This window comes from Condylostylus longicornis, unplaced genomic scaffold (genome assembly GCF_029603195.1).
Source record: "Condylostylus longicornis isolate FDR11 unplaced genomic scaffold, ASM2960319v2 ptg000027l, whole genome shotgun sequence".
In the NCBI taxonomy this organism is placed as follows: Eukaryota; Metazoa; Arthropoda; class Insecta; order Diptera; family Dolichopodidae; genus Condylostylus; species Condylostylus longicornis.
In genome coordinates, this window is record NW_026577996.1 from 2,624,963 (window position 1) to 2,638,934 (window position 13,972).

Here is a 13,972-nt window from a genome sequence, read left to right on the forward strand (position 1 = left end):
ATAAATTAAAAAAACCTTTCATCTTTTATCAAATTCCTTTTTACTTTTTCCAAAAAATTTTCATTCATACGTCGACGTTTTGTGTTTTTATACACAACATGATTTATTTATACGAAGTTAGTGCCATGGCAATATAGGGAAGGTAACCTTTCCATTACATTACAAATTTTTATTGTAATTTACCTTTATTTTTACGTGTAAATAAATTGAATTTTCTTTTATTGCCGTTATGTATGTTACTTTCCAATTCTTTTTTTTTAAATACACTATTTTTTTCCGTATTCCTTTGTCTCAAATTTAATTTTTATTATCAGATCACACAGCTCCAGCCCTAATATAAAAATTAGTTAGTGTGATGGTTGAAAGCAGAGCTTAGATTTAGATTTAAAATTTCTATCTTTTTGTATAGTGAGTATGGGTGCAAAGGTTTTCATACTGCTTCTCTTTATTAGTATTATGACTTAAATAGATTTTTATGTACATAAGGTAACTTTATTACAATAAAGTCATTTTGGGCAGACATGTAGCATTTTTTTGTACAATTTTTTTGTAAATGCTTTGTGGTGAGCAGCTGAGCTAAATAGTAACTTATAATGATTACAAAAAATAGTACAATTTTAACAAAAGCAACATTATTTACGATCATACGCCTACCAGCATCCAGAAATTTAAGAAGATCTCAATAAAAATTCGTGAAATTCCTTAAAATTTAAAACTAATTAAAATATTTTTAATTAGTTATACATTTTTAAATAAACAACGTATGTATTTTGTTATTAGTTCTATTCACATAAGAAATGCCAGTTATTTAAGTATACATTTTTTAATATTATTTAATACAGACATTTTTTTAATATTATGTATGTATTATATAATTTTTCGAAAATAAATAAACAAAAATGATAAATCATGAGGTGGAAATCATTAATGAAATAATGAGATTTATAAATTTGTGATGAAACAAACACGATAACCTTATTAAATGTGTAAAATTCAACCTCTTTTTAGTAATTTTCACGAAATATCATCAGTTGAAGTTAATTATGACTTGAAGCAATTTTATTTGATTGATTGTGTTAATTGTATGCATAACAGAATGTAAAAAGTTGTATAAATCAAAAAAACGTTTTAATCGAAATTAATTCAATTTTAATGAACAATTGAGTTTTTAACATAACGATAAGTTTCGAAAATTCAAATTCAGTCAATAACTATCCGTAACTTTACAGGAAATAATCGAGATCAAATCGGAATTTCTCGTTTCTAGAAAGCGCCTTATTGATTTCAATAAGTGGCTGTTTGTGATCATCACATATTTTATAGATAAATTGCCAATAATGCAAGATTCTGCCTCTTCAATATTTATGCCTAACAATATTGGCATAAATATTGAAGAGGCAGAGGAAAAAATTGGATTTGATTATTAGGCGTAAGTTTTTAGTCATAAATTTATAGTTTTCTTTTCGAATGTAGCTAAAATTTTATTAATTAATCACATTTCACTTCAATAATATGGAAATTTTACCTTTGTGCTCAAAAAATATAACAAAATTGAAAATAAAAATAACACGATTACGTGCTGTTTTAAGTTATGCTTTCAATTGAATCTCGTCTTTTTCTGTTGTTTACAAGTCAATAAAACAAAATTTTATTAATTTAATAATAAAAAAAAATTTTATTTTCGGATATCAAATTTTTTGCTAAATAAAATCAAAAAACGTTACTATAAAAAACCCGCCTACATAACCTACCTTGTTTTATATTTTTTTTTTTCAAATGTCCGTCATTTTAAACTTGTAAGATTTTACATTTTTTTATATTTCACTTATATTTAGTAGATTATATAAAAAGCTACAAAAAAAACAAATTTATTACACATGACCACTTTTTTTTAATTGAAAAAAGATCAACTTTATGACACATCACTTTACCGTTTTTGTTCACTTGCCCATATTGAGCTTTAAATTTAAATTTGGAGAGAGATGCATTTAGGTTTTTATAGGCAGAGAGTGAAAGTATTTCTATATAAATAGATGTATTTCAATTAGAACCAGAATCAAAACTTTTTAATCCAAAAATTATATATATAGTGCACTTCTGCGTAACAAACACCTAAAATGCTGTTTCCTAAAATGCTGTTTTGACATATGATATGCAACTGTAATTTTAAACATGAGATATTCCTACAAAATTTTCCAATTTGACAGTCAAGTAATGAAAGTAAATAAATGTGTGTTGACACGCTCAAGCAATCCCTATTATCATTTTGGTATATACAGTTATTCCTTTAATCAAATCAAAAATCAAATCTGATTTTAAGATGATTTAAATTCAAAAAAGCATGGTAACTATTGTAATTTACCAAGCGATAAAACTAAATAAAATTATATTAGCTTTTGACAAAATCACGTTTTAAATCTTAACCACAAATTTTTCCTCTTCTTATAGATATCTTCAAATTTTAATAAGTAAACATTAACAAAAAAAAAAACTATTATTGCATATAAATTATTAATTTACCAGCAATATTATTCACAATTACCATTAAAGCTTTTAACAAGTGAATGAAAGCATAAAAATATTAATGATAAAAGTATAAAAACTTACCAAACATTTATAATTACTACGCCCTATTACCGAGATGTAATTCGATAAGTTTTACGGTGAATGAAGTTTTGCATATTGTGTTTCGTATACTTAATATAATTGAGTTTCTTTTTATATAGTTTCAAAAATCAGGTACATACAATCATATTTTTTGGTATATTACCTGAAAACAGTTAGTTTACCAGGTAACAAAATATTTCCATATAGATATTTTTTTGTTTGTTTTTTCTAATTATTTTAAATGCACGATTACATAATAGTTTATTTGAAAAATACATGTGTTACCAAAATAATTGACTTTCACTAACTAAATTAAAAAATAAATTTATATTTTATTTAAAATATAACGTCACGCAGTTATGAATAATAATTTTTTTATAATATAAATGTTTTAATATTTTAAGTTTGAATGACCAAAATTCCGATGAAATAGCACTAAATAATATAAAAAATTCAAATAAAATTAAATTCACCCATTTGACATGTATAGTATGTAAAAGTGTAATAATTCATTTGTTATTGAAAAGTGTATTGCCCGAAATAAAAATCCATTATTTTATCCGAAATCAATCTGATATTGACGGCGAATGCAAAACATAAAAAGAAAAATTTTATACTCGTTATGTCATTTTTAACTTTTGATAGTTTGTCTCATGTTAATGTCACAATTATAACTGTTTTTATTTTAATAAACAATATTTTAGAATTTGTATATACATAAGTTTAATCGAATTAATAAATCAATTGTTGGCAATATAATTTATGAATTAAAATAAAAGAATTTCGATTGATGCCGGGTGACTGATAAGCAATTTCATATATGCTTATAAAGAAAATAATCCAGGGACGTCAAATCACAAAATCTCGGGCATACATGGGTATTTCAATTAAACTTGAAATAGATTACTCTCTGAAAGCAGTTTATTTTATGTGTATACATATTTTGATAGCGTATAGCTACGATATCAATCTTCTTATGGTAAATTGGGAAACCAAACAGAGTTATCGTCACGCGCTTTCCCTATACGTTCTCCATGTCCCGTCCTTGTTTTTTCACCAAATATAATTTTTGTTTATATGCGAAAATAATTTTATTAATTCTTTTCATGCATGGAATTGCTTGAATTGCAATTTTTGGCGAAAAATAATATTTGCAATAAATTATAACGTAAAACACAATCCATTTTTTGCCACCTTTTTTTAAAATATCAAAAACTTTTTTGTTTTTATTAATTAAAATTCATATATAGTACACAATAACAATAAATAAATTTTTATGCGATATAATATTTTTTTTTTATTATACCAACGTACGAACATAAAGATTTTTATGAATCATTTTAAATAATTAAAATTCAATGCAGCAAATACTATTTTGTGTTCGCATTTAAGTAGCAATAAATATTCGTATAACTTAAAAGAAGGCGATTATTTCACATGCACATACATACATGCATATAGTATATGTAATCTCCGCTATGATCAAGTGATTTTGTTTCAAAAATTTATAACATTTTTATAAGCTAATCTTTTGAAATCATTGCGCTTTATGTTTTAAACTAATAATTACATATTTTTACATAAGAGAATAATGACAATTCGTTTTGTAATTAAATATAATATTTAATCCGATTGTAATATTAGCATTTGAAATACATTTAGATTCTTCACATTCACAACACTGCGCGAACGAGAATATGTCATGTTATGATGATTCTAAATTTCAGTATTATGTCACACAATATTGTAAATATAATACGAGTATTGTCAATTAGAAAAATCTGATTTTCCTGTAGTGATTCTCAAACTGACCAAACATTTTAATTAAGTAACACAAGAATATATATAATATATAAAAATATTAGATTTTCTTTTTGAAATTCAATATCTTATGCTAATCTATCCAATATGATTCGCTCCGAAATTTTTGAAATTGCATATTGGTTCCATGCCAACGACATCACTTTCTTGTAGGCATATACATTAATTTATTTTTATTACTATTATGCAGTACACAGTAAAACCTTCACATTTACATTATTAAACCATTACATAAAATCGCGTACGATGTACAATAAAGCATAATATTTTCGTTAATTATCATTTTATCACATTTTTATAACAATTTTCTTCCCTTCATATTATACCCATTTGTTACGTATTTAAATGTTACGTAGAGTACGCATCATGTAGTGTACATAATAATTTTTATTACCAACCATAAATTATCTTGCATAATTCACGGCACAAAATTATAAAAAGTAAAAAAATTTCTAGTTTTTACTTCTCATTAAAATCAATTTCAACTCTTTTAGTTTATTATTCTTAATTTTATCGATTATATCGATTGTCGTTTCGTATATGGAATTCAAGAAACCAAAATAAAAGACAAAAATTGCATATTTTTAAATTTTTGCTAATAAATAAAACGACAATTGGTCAAAATAAAAAAAACGCCGACTAAATTGATTTATTCTGTATTCAATTATAATTTTTCTCCCAAAAAAATTTCAAAAACTTTCCCTGCCTGTATTAATGCATTCGAGTTTATAAAATGTACGTAAAACCTTCTGTCAAACTGAAGGTATAAATGTACAACAATTTTACAATTATTGTTACGTAATAATAAAAAAATTTTATATCGAAAATTAACTTAACTTCCTTCAATTTTTATAGAATGGACCATAAAATTTAAAGAGTTGAGAAAAATCAATCTCTTTTATTACATAAAACGAAATTTCTTCTTTCCTCATATACAGAGCGACACACATTGTTCGCGCGCAATTGCATCATCATTCTTCTTTTTTTTTTTTTACATTAACATTATAACGGAGACCTTTATAACATAACCGCAATTTTATACATAATTTGAGCATATTGCATCTGACTTCATCCTACAAACACAGTGCAATTTTAAATAAGTTATGCTACAAAATAATTGCTGTAATTTGTATATGCGCGCAATATCTTTCATATGCATACAAGTGCATCGTATATCATTATATCATTGGATATAGATACAATACATCCAGAATAATGTTTTTATATTTTCATCTTTTGTTGCATTATTGAACTTGTTTCTTGAAATTCGGTTCGGTTTTGCCGTTTTTTCATTAATTTTTTCTTCTTTCTACATTTTCTTGTTATTTAATAAAAAAATATAAATTGAAAATAATCAAAAAATTAAAAGAAAGTAAAAAAAATTAAATAAAAAATGAAAACTATCCTTTAGGCTTCAGGTGCAATTAAACTTTCACTTTCAATTCACAATATTGTATAAATGTAAAAACTTGAAATAACAACAAAATTTTGTTTTTGTTGTCAAATTGCATCCACACAAATTTCAGAAAAGATTTGCATTTATTACACAAAATAACCTTACGGAAGGGTAAAAGGGTCTGGAAATATAAGGAATAAACACACTTTCATGCAATTACATAAACCATTTTTATTACATGTATAATTTTTTAACAATTCATTAACTCCTTCATTGTAAAGTTGAATGAACGATCATTAATGCACTCAGTATATAAGTACGTACACTTTTGTATTGATAATATGAAACAAAGATTTGCCCATAATCTCACTTAAACAAAATAAAATTTTTACCATAAATGACTTAGATTTTGACAGAAAATTTTAGAAACTAAATTTTTCTTTCCTATTAATTGATATTAAAGAAAAAATGTATGAGACTTATTCCAAATAAATTAGACTTAGAAATTGCAAATCCAAACGACAAGTAATATAATAAACGCAAGTCATATGCTACCAATTAAATAGGCGTAATAGTGTATTTCTTTTTTAAGAAAAACAAATTTTATGATTTCTTATTTTTTCCCTGTAGGAGACCGCGATCCTTCGGCCCTTCGACCCATAAGATTTTATATTACTCCCACCTATATTAATGCTATATAACAGACACATCAAGCTTGGAATTCTCAATCGCAGGCTAGCCACCGCCCGGTATTCACACAATAAGTGCAACAACGTTTCGCCATTATCGGGGCAGAGACAACAGAACTTGTTCTCCACCTTATCCATACTTTTCATTTGAATCATCGAGAAGCAAGCCAAGTTTAGTGAATATATTCTCAAATCTGAACCGGCTAGCTCCCGCCCTCTCGGTCTCAAGTGAGACATAAATTTTTTGGAGTGAGATAGGCTGATAAAATTTTTGTTCCAACCATTCATTGGGCGCAGAACCGTTTTCTTTGGCATAATGAAAGGAGCTATCATATCTTTCAATACAAGACCATCAGCTTTCTCACTTCCGTCTATGCCGTAATGTCATGGCACTCACATCCAAGTTATCCTTTTTTAGAATATTGATCACATGAGACGAGAAGACTCCAAGAACAGCCCTACCATCCGGAAGTCCAAAATAGCCTTAAATCATCTCATGGTGCTGCTCTTACTATCGATTCGAACTATATTACTTCCGAATATATAAAATTACCAAAAACGTGTATGAAAAATTGAAAAATAATTTAAAAATCTTAGTGCATATCTATAATTTGGAAAAAAATCCAAACACGATACAGCAGTCGGCACTGCATTTTGTACATTACAACAACATTGTCAGCTATACAATCCCAAAATAAGGGTATGCAAACAACACAAGCTGTTTAAACCACTTGAAAGTTAAAGTTCAACAAAATATTAAAAACTTGTTCATTTATAGGTTGTTAATTAATAAATACTTAATCTTTAAATGAAAATATTAAATAAATAAATCAAAATCATTTTAAACTGTGCTGCGTTTTTATGAGTTGCCGTGGGTAAAAAAAGAAACGAGTGTATTACATTAGTGATTATAATTGTGGTGACACATATTTTCCATTATTAAAAAGCGGAAAATCCTCTTAACCAAGTTTAATTCCAAAGGAAATTGGGTTTTATAATTTTTTTTTTTATTTTTCTACTCTTTTTATTGGTTAACATCAATCATTTATTTCCGTACCTAACAATGCGTTAAATTTCTTTTCATTTTCTTCTTACTTTTTGTCTATTTTTAGTTTTTTTTCTAACCGCGCAGTGTTTTATAAGAAAAATTTTATTTCATTTAAACACCCATTATATGTGTTTTTGCTCATTACCTGTACCTATATTAACGTAAATATTTCCTTTAGTCAACACTTGTTTTTATTATATTTTTTATATTTTGTTAGAGTTGAATAATTTTGCTTTAAAAAAAGTTAAAAGTTTAAAAAAATTAATAACATTATAAGTAACAAAAAGTTCATTAATGAGTAAATTATGATTTATTTATGGTTTCTTTGCATATTTTACCCACTAGCTTATATGCGAAGTTCAATACTGAGTCTATATAAATATTTTAATTTTCTTTCTGTTTTATTATTTTCTTTACAAAACAAAACTAATTGATTGCCTGTTTATGTGCATGTAAAAATTTGCATTTGATGTAATATTACAAATAAAACTGAAGTAATAATCATGAGTACATGGATTCCGACAGATTTGGAACAAAATTGAATGAGCGTATTGCTAAAAATAAAAAATTTGCATATGAAATTTAATATGGAAATTTTAAGGCCGTTCATTGAAAATATTTGTCAAATTATATGAAAAATTTGCAAATCTATATAAATTTTTAAATATACGAGATTTCCGATGCTTTTCGCAGAAGCAGGCATGCAAGAAATTTCCTTTTTCAAAAATAAAATAAATTTTTTTAATTATATAGTGTATCTACTACTAAACTACATACAATAAGTACACATTTAAAATTATTTTTACTCCACAAAAATTATGTTTTGATTATTCAAATAAATACATAAGAAATAACATACATTATGTATGTAAATGTGCATAGAGAAATGAAAATTTTCTAACAATTTTTTAAGGAAATTAAAATATTAAAAACATGTTATTTCTATTGTTTCGTTAATTACTGCGTGTTCTCATGATTTTGAATGAATGCGCATACATAGTTTTTCCTTAAATAATTTTTATTCATGTACAACTAGATTATAAAATTTTTCTTCTGCAAATAAATCCGATTTCCCCAGTTGAATTGCATGGCAATTATATTGCATAATTATTAATTACTTTGACATATTTCTTATTACATAAACTGAAAAATATTGTTTCAAGTTTTTTTTTCTTGTATTATAAAATATATTGTTTAATTCTAGTGATATGTGTAGGATTTTATAGAAGATCGCTTCTAAGAAGTTATTTGACGCTCAAATTAGAATATTTAAGAACGATTTGGCATGCAGTGTTTTTAAGATATTATAATAATTCACGTTCGTCCTTTTAATAATATTTCATAAACGAATTATTAAATACATAGTCATAAACTTATTTTGTAGTTACATGCAGCTGGTGTGCAACATTGCTTAGTAATTTAGTTTTACGTAATTTTAAATAACTCTGACTTTTTCAAATTTTCCAAATAAAAATTTTTTTTTAATATTACTCATTTTAAATGCAACGTTTGTTATAAAAAAATTAATATTTGTGTATACAACAAATATAACAATTCGCTCTTAAATTATTCTTCAACAAATACATTTTTAATATAAAAATTAGAAAAAAAAAACAGAAACGGAAGACTTAAGAAAAAAACTTTGAAAATATCAGCATCTTTACTAATATATAAAATGAACAATATGATTTCAGTGAAGTAATTTTAATTAATACAGTGATACCTCAATATGTTGGCAGCCGTACAATTATTCAAAGACGCAATAATACAATTTTAGGTTTTTCATTTTGTTATAAAAGCTATTGTGCAAGTAATAACTATTGTGAATAGAGCTCTTTGCAGTTAAAGCAGTATAATAAGCAATAAACTGGGAAATAAATTAGGTAGACGTTAATTTTAGACATTATACATCCAACTTTAAAGGTTACAATTATTGGATCACCTGAAAAGCATTTAACACAAAGATGGCTTTAGGAATTTCTTTACCTTTTCGGATGATGAAGTTCAAAATTTAGATGCCACAGTTTAACACACATAACTTTATATATGATTATAATAATTATATTCATTATTAAATTTATAAATTAAATTTGGTACAAGTTGTAAGATTACAAATATGTGATATACGTATGTATTTGACTGTGCTACACTTAAAAAAATTTCGTAATCACTTTCACTTAATAATGATAAAAAAAAAGTGTGTTTTATTTAAAAATTTTTTGCTGCGTTTTTATTATTATTTTTTCTTTTTTCTTGTTTGTTTTTTGTATTAATTATTTTGTAAATTAATTTTGATATTTTTCTATATAACCTTTAACGCATTTATTAATATACGTTAACGTTTCTTGCACATACTCGCAAATACATAGATTGCTAATATGCGACGCGTATTTGAAAAATTTATATACTGGATTGAAGTAAAATACTGAATACAGAAATATAAAGCTAAGTTTTGAAGAAAAAATCAAATTCATTTAAATAATAAAAATGACTAAAGGAGTAATTATAGCGTATGGAGAAAAAATTGAGATCAATATAAAAAGCCAGAATGGCCCTTGGAAGACTTTAGGTAGTATAAACGGACCCCATGCTGTCAAAAACTCTAAAATATAAATGTGAAGAACAAAAATACTCTAGCGGTGAAACTAAACAACTATAAAGCAATGAAATAAGAAAAATTATCTGTAAAAAATATAAATGTTCTTTAACATAACAGCGTGCGAATAACATACGGGATGATCCGGGGTAATTACAAAGAAGACTAACTATATTTTCAAAACTAAAATATGGAAATGAAAATAATGATCTAGCAACACTGTATCACTATAGGCCGTAGAGTTATTTGAAGTTATTTTAACCTGCGATAAGTTTTAGATATTAGTAATTTTTTTGAGTGACCCTTGAAATAGTTCACAAACCTGTTGACGATCTATTAAAAGTTATGCAATTTTATTGTTTTATTTTTCAATATATTTTCTTTTGAATAACTTTTACTTTAAACTGCTTTTCATGTTTTTTATTACAAACTTTTTAAAAAATTTCGAGGTTTATATAATAATTTTTTTTACTATTTTTTTTTTTCTCACTTCACGTATGGACAACAATTATTATTATCAAAATTAATTCATGAACACATTAAGAGCGTTTTGAAAATGATTTGTAAATGTAAAAAAATAAATGATGATTTTTTTTATTTATTAGCCTACTTATACATACATATGTACATATGTACATATATTTTTCATGGGAAATAAATGTACTGTTCCAGCGGAAGCGCTGAAATTTTTTCAACAAGAAATTTATTTTTTGCTTCTTATTTTCTTTTAAATACGAGAGCGGTCAACATAAAAAAAGCATAAGAAAGCACAAATAACTCTTTATTGGGATTTACAATTATTTTGTCCCATTATATTTTATTCTCGTCTATTGAAGATGAAAATATGTGGTCAAAGGTATAATTAACAGAATAACAATATTAGTTTTGGAGATAATTTCTCTAGTAAATTAAAGTATGTACATATGTTATAATTTAAAATAATTTTTTTTTTAAATGTTAGATACATATTGAAAGTTGGTATATGTATTTATATTGTATACAAATGAATAAAAGATAAAAATATTATAAGTGTGATATAATTTTGTTTCAATTTTAGGCACTTTAATTGAATAGGGAAGTGCAGGAAATGAGGTATGTTAATAATTTCAGAACTTGAAGACATACATCTATTGGGAAGTAAGTTCCTATTTAGCAGAATGAAATTTTAAATCTACTCTAGCGTTTTACTGTAATTATGTCTTATTTTCAATTTTTACATAATACAATTTTTACTTTACTATTGTATTTTGAATATTTTAAAGGCCTATAAATTTTATCAAATACATGTATACAATACATATATGAAGTTTTGTATATAATATTTACCTAATAATGCAAATTTTTCAAATATTTTACATTATATCATTTATGTGACGAATTCATCGATTATTTTTATAACTAAATAACATTAAATTTCACCAAATTCGTAATATTTTTATTAAAATATTCACATAATCATCTGTATAAAATAACATGTTAAGTATCAAAAGAAATATACATAAATATAAAAATTTCATCCGAATACAGTTAGCTGAAACGACAAATTGGAACAAAGATGCAAAAATATTTGAAGTATTATGTATATTAAATTTATATTGAAATATATGGGTGTATATATTTAGGATTTAGTTTGGGTGAAAATCAAATTAGCATATAAATTAAAACCTTAATTCCATAAAATTAACATAATTTATGAATAAAATGCAACATTGATTTAAATAAATTGTATAAATAAATATAATTTTTTTCTGAAGGCGGAAATACCGTCTTGTTTTGTTTTCAATATCAAGAACTCAATTCACTGTTATTGTAATCCCGAATAAAAAATCAGGCAGGTTAAAGATTTTAAGCAAATTTTTTGATTTTTGCATTTCTACTTTGTGCATATTACAGCAAAGTTCTCCAGACATTTCATGTATTCTCAAATATTTAAAAAAAAAATAAAAATATTTTGGTTGGTTGCTTGATGTGGTCGATGCAACATTTCCACCGCACCCCAATTAGCGCACAAATGTGTCGTTTTTATACCATTACCCCGCCATCACCAGGCCGTCATTGAGCGTACCATTTCAGATGGTCTGTCTAAACCACTCGGTTCTCTTGAGGAATCTATCTAAATCTCCAATGCTAATCTTCGATATTTCGTCCAGTCCGCTCACACTTGCAGTGAAATTTACCATTAATTATATCATAATTTAACCCAAAACCTTAAAAAAATGAATAAATAAATAACTAAAAAGTATTATTATAATTTTTTTAAATTTTATATTTCCTTAACATTTGTTTTACATAATCCTTTGCAACGTCACTTACTTATATGAATCAAGAACATACAAACATACATAATAACATAAACGGATATTTTACCGTTTTTTATTTTAAATTTTTTTAACAAATTTTTTTTGTCTGTACCTACTTGTGTATAAACTTTTTTTTCTCACAAAATAAACTTTATTCACATATTTTGTTTTTAATTCTTTCTCAGCGCAGCTTCCTTTTATATTGACAATAACGTATACAGGAAATTTGTTAGAAATAAAGTCAATATTAAAGTTTATTTTTTGAATTTTTTTATTTTTGTTTTTCAAATTTTTCAATTTCCGCATTTAAATTTCATGTCCGAATTTAAAATCTGGTTTTAAGATAATAAAGATTTACTCCTTTGCATTTTTCCATTTTATGTGGCATAATATCCAAACAAGAATATGTGTATACGTACGTATATATGTATACTTATGCATGTCAATTATATATATATATATATATATATATATATATATGCGCATATTTCTATTAGGCTACATTCAAACAAACTAAAAATTTTTTCATCTTCTCTTATATTCAATTTAACTTACTCAAATGTCTTTGTCAATGTTAAATAATTTTTTTTTACAAATATTCATAATGTGCAAGTTTATATTTAAAATTGAAACTGGTTTTCATTTCTTTTTAACCTCTAGTTTAAAAATGATTAAGTTATTACACTGGCTCTTACTATAAATGTAAAAATCCATACATTTTCATTATACATACATTATGCTGATAAATAATATATTATGTGTAATTTCATGTAAATTTGAAAAAAATGGAAAACTAGTCAATATCTTACCTTAATAGCACTTACCTTAACTTTCAATATTTGTTATATATACCTCCATGCATATAAGTATATATTCTTCTTCTTCTGCTGCCTATCCGTTTCCAGATGTTGGCGATCATATTTATACAGTCAATAGCTATTGAATCGATGCAACCAGATCACGAAAGATGTTTCGATCTGCTGCCGCATGTACCAGATCTCCGATGTTGTTGATTCCGGACCAGTTTTTGATGTTTCGCAGCCACGACAACTGCTTCCTCCCTACTCCTCTTCTGCCTTCAATCTTCCCCTGCATTATTAGTTGAAGAAGCTCATATTTTGTTCCGCGAATTACATGGCCAAAGTAAGACATTTTGCGACGTTTTAAACTCAGGAATAGTTCACGTTTTGTATTCATTCTCTGTAGAACCGCTTCGTTTGTAACGCGATCCATCCATGAGATTCTTAACATTCTTCTAAACGTCCACATTTCAAACGCTTCTATTTTATTGATGTCTTTGATTTTCAAGGTCCATGCTTCCACTCCATACAGGAGTACTGACCACACATAGCACTTCATGAATCGTAAGCGTAAGTTCAAATTTAACTGCCTGTTACACAAAATCTTTTTATATTTCATAAAAGCATTTCTTGCCATTTCAATACGACTTTTTATTTCCATTTCGCAATTCCAGTCTTCGTTTAACCAGCATCCAAGGTATTTATAACATTTTAC